The sequence below is a fragment of the Cricetulus griseus genome, unplaced genomic scaffold (assembly GCF_003668045.3).
Source record: "Cricetulus griseus strain 17A/GY unplaced genomic scaffold, alternate assembly CriGri-PICRH-1.0 unplaced_scaffold_12, whole genome shotgun sequence".
NCBI classification, from domain to species: Eukaryota; Metazoa; Chordata; class Mammalia; order Rodentia; family Cricetidae; genus Cricetulus; species Cricetulus griseus.
In genome coordinates this window covers 381,163-385,748 of record NW_023276831.1, presented here as the reverse complement: position 1 = coordinate 385,748, position 4,586 = coordinate 381,163, and the positions used below count along the sequence as shown (strand labels likewise).

The 4,586-nt window shown below is 36.8% G+C and overlaps 1 pseudogene; it reads right to left on the bottom strand.

Annotated features, from left to right (window-relative positions):
- Positions 1–1,467: 1,467 nt before the first annotated feature.
- Positions 1,468–2,722, bottom strand: LOC113838163 (annotated as a pseudogene).
- Positions 2,723–4,586: the final 1,864 nt, after the last annotated feature.

The following is a 4,586-nucleotide window of genomic DNA, read 5'->3' as shown; positions in this document are numbered from 1 at the left end:
GGACTGACAATATTATCTCAAAATGAGACATTAAGAAGAACTGTATTAGTTATGACCCTTGTTTCATGGAATACACAGTGCTACCAAATTTATTATTCTTAATATATATCTTATATAACTTAAGATTCATCCACTGCTTAGCCACCTAAACACACTTGTGACATATACTGAACTTGCAAAAGAAAAATAAACATCTATTAACCCAATTTATCAAACAAATAAGTAAAGTCTCATTCACCATTAACCTATACAACAATTTGCTTGTTTTATTACTTTGTTCTAGATAATGGGTTAAGCTTTAGATACATTAATTTTTAACTTGTAAAATTTACTGCTATATCTGTTCAGCACATGAGATAATTTTTGATGTGTTAGTGTTTTTATATGGATTAAGAAAGTATGCTGCCATATTTCACATCCTATTGACTTGGAAAATCTTTAGATTGCTTACCTTAAATATTAGGTGTTTTAAAAAGTTCAGTCCTTTGTCTTAGAATCAGGCCTCTACTTATAGCATAGCATTTCACTATATACAAAATATAAAAAGAGATTAAGAGAGTAGCATTCAAAAAGTCACAGTCAATGTCTCTTCACAAAGATGACAAATTTGACAGCCTTGTCTTGTCCCTGATTTTAGTGAAATGCATTGAATTTCTCTCTATTTAATTTGACATTAGCTGTGAGCTTGCTTTATATGCTTTTATTGTATTAGTGTATGTCCTATTATACCTTAATTCCAAGACCTTTATCATGAAGGGATGTTGGATTTTGTCAACGGCATTTGGGCAACTATTGAGATGACCATGTGTGGTTTTTATCCCTGAATCTGTTTATATGTAGGATTACTTTAAGGATTTTCGTATGTTGAACCACCTTTCAACACTGGGATGAAGCCTCCTTGATCATGGTGGATGATTACTTTGATGTGTTCTTGGATTCCATTTGCCAGTATTTTATTGATTATTTTTGCATGAATGTTCTTGAGGGATATTGGTCTGTAGTTCTTTTTTTTACCTGTATCCATTTGTGGCTTGGTTATCAAGGTAAGTGAAGCCTCATAAAAATTGCTTGGCAATGACTCTTCTGTTCCTATTGTGTGGAATACTTTGAGGAGAATTAGTATTAGCTCTTCTTTGAATTTCTGGTACCATACTATACTGAAGCCACCTGGACCTAGACTTTTTTTGGTTGGGAGAATTTTCATAACTACTTCTATTTCCTTCTAGGTTGTAGGTATGTTTAAGTTGCATATCTGTTCTTCTTTCAAGTTTGGCAAGTGATACTGTCCAGAAAATTGTTGATTTCTTTTAAATTTTCCAATTTTATGGATTACAGATTTTCAAATTATGACCTGAAGATTGTCTGAATTTCCTAAGTGTCCATTGTTATGTCCCCCTTTTTCATTCCTGATTTTATTGATTTGCATGTTCACTCTTTGCTTTTTGGTAAGTTTGGATAAAGGTTTGTAACTCTGTCTTTCTTCTCCTTCACTTCAACATCACTTGTTCCTCCAACCTTAATCACAGCTACTCCATCTGAATGTTTAGCAATTATTTTATTTACCTTTTCCATTAAATATTCACTAGTTGTGATGTCTAGCTGCTCAGTGATTTCTTGAATGTGTTTCTCAATTTGAGTTTAGTCATCGTTCCTTTCAAAAGCATGGCATCATCTTTGGTGACAATAACCTCTCCAACTTTTCCTAAGTCATGACCTTGAACATCATCAAGATTTAGATTTAGTCCCTGTTCTCCAAATTGCGCACCACCAGTAGCAATATCCATACCTTTAAGCTGATTCTTCCTATTGTTCCCAAAACCTGGAGCTTTGACTGCTATGACCTGAAGACCAACTTTTAGCCTGTTCAAAACCAGTGTGCTTAGAGCTTCTCCCTCAATACCTTCAGGAAATATGACCATTGGTTTCTGATGAGCATTAGCTTCATGATCAGGTACAATGGACTGGACACTAGAAATTTCCTTTTCACTCAACCGAACATAGGCATCTTGGAATTCACATTTTTGACCTATTGATGTCTAGGAAATACATCTTCTTTCAAACTTCATACTTTCAATAATCTCTAATTCATCATTCAGGGGTTTTCTATCCTTCAGTGTGATGATGCTTTTCCTTCCAACATTTTTCATTGCATCAGAGATGATGTTTCCAAAGTATATGTGTCCTTTTGCAGAAATTGTAGCAACCTGAGCAATTTCTTCATGGGTTGTCACATGTTTAAATTGTTTCTTTAATTCAGCAATTACATCCATCATCACCATCAACAGCCAACATCACACTTCTCCAGATTTATATTGGATTAGCCCCTTTGCTGATCTTCTCAAAGCCTTCCTTGGCAATAGAACGTGACAAACAGTAGCAGTGATAGTGCCATCCCAGCCTCTTCATTTGAGTTATTGGCAACATCTTGAACAAGTTTAGCACTGACACTTTGGTATTTATCCTTTATATCAATTGACATTGCAAAAATGACCCCATCTTCTGTTAGTTTGGGACTTCCCCAACTCAGTTCAATAAACACTGTTCTTCCCTTTGGCCCCATTGTAACAGCTACAGCATTGGCTAAAAGGTCTACAACTTGAATCTTTAAGGATCAAGCATTTGCACCATGTTTTACATCTTTGGCAAAGGCCCGAGTGACATGAGGAGCCAGCACCTGGAACACTGGTCTCATCTGGTAAAGGAGTGTGGGTACTCAAAGCATTTCTGCAGGGTGGCTGCCAGAGGGCATTAGGCAAAGCAAGCTGGTGGTAGCGAGTGAGGGCGATTATTTGGTGTTTTATTGACTGCTTTCTTCAGTTCTTTGTATGTTTTAGAAATTTGCCCTTGGCTAGATGTGGGATTGGTGAAAATCTTTACCCATTCTTTGCAATGCTGTCTTGTCTTGTTGATTATGTCTTTTGCCTTACAGAATCTTTTCAGTTGTAGGAGGCCCAGAATGGTTAAAGAAAAAACACCACGTTTTCTTAGTTTCCATAGTTTTCTTTTTTTTCCCAATGAGTAGTATTCCATTGATTAAATATATCACATTTTCTTTATCCATCCTTTAGTCGAGGGACATCTTAGTGTTTTACAGGTTCTTGCTGTTCCAAACACTGCTGTTATGAACATCGCTGTACAGATGTTGGTGTTGTATGAATGTACATCTTGGATATGTGCAAAGAGTAGAATTACTACATGGTGAAGAAGACTGACACCGAATTTTCAGAAAAATATCCATACTGACTGCCAAAATGGTTGTACAAGTTTTCACTCCCAGCAGCAACAGAGAATGTTGCCCATTCTCCACAACCTCTCCAGAATAAACTAACTGTGGTGATTTTTTTCTCTAACTATTCTGGCAGGTGTAAGATGATATCTCAGAGTTGTTATGATTTATATTTCTCCAAATGTTAAGGATGTTGAGTGTCTTTAAGTAATTTTATTCCTTTATTGACCAAACTAAAGTGTCAATGGATCAAAGCCTTCAATACACAATAGGTTTTTACTTCTTACGCAAAACAAAAATCTACTCATAAAAGATTTGGAGCAGGTCCTTCATTGACTGTTTCTGAACAGTTCCAGTTGCTTGGAAATGCCCAAACATCTTGTCATTGTATCATATGGAGTATCAACTCCATTGTATGGTGATATTAAATCTTGTGCCATGTCACATAACTTAGGATATTAAAGTGTAAAACTACATCTCATTTGCTCCCTGTTTCTAGGGCCCAAGATATGAGCAGAGAGTTTTCTGTCAGAGTTGCCAGGAAATACTTATGATGTGTCTGTAGGTATCTATTACATCATCAAATTTTAAAACAACCACACCCACTTATAACTTCACATTATTTTCTCCTGGACTTCGAGAGAAGGCAGAAATCTCTCACTGGCTCTAACTAATTTTACTTCTACTTCCTCACTGTAAACTACTATGGCTTCAGTCCAGTACACATGTAAGTGAATGCATCATTAAACCATTTCAGTTGATTGATGACCACTTAAATGTATCCCTTATGATGCAGTTCTCAAAATGGAGACAACCCCAATCTGCTTGTACTATTTGTGAAGATATAAGGCTTCCTGCTGTTTCACTTACACATTTTGTTACATTAATTGTTGTATTTTTAACTTTTTTTCTTTTTTAAAATAAATTAGAATGAAAGATGGTTTTAAATTTCAATTGCAGTTCACTCTACCTGCCATTTTCCCCTGGGCCCTACGAATGCCCTACTTATCCCATATCAATTCTGCTCCCCAGGGTGTGTTAGGTGTTCCATGGTTGGTCTTTGGAGTCTGTCATATACCTTGGCATAGGATCTAGGCTCTCCCCTACCATATAGGCTGAGGGAGTATCCCTCTATGTGTAAAGGGCTCCCACATTCCATTCCTATGCTAGTGATAAGTACTGATCGACTACAAGAGCCCTGATAGACATGAGAACTTCTCACAGACACCCACATTCATGGTTTCAGAATGAGTTCCATACTGGATTCCAAGGGATCAGTCTGGAGGCTGAGTGGTCCCCCCAGTCCAGGTCAGCTGTTTCTGTGGTTTTCTCCAGCCTTTTCATGCCCCTATGCTCATCA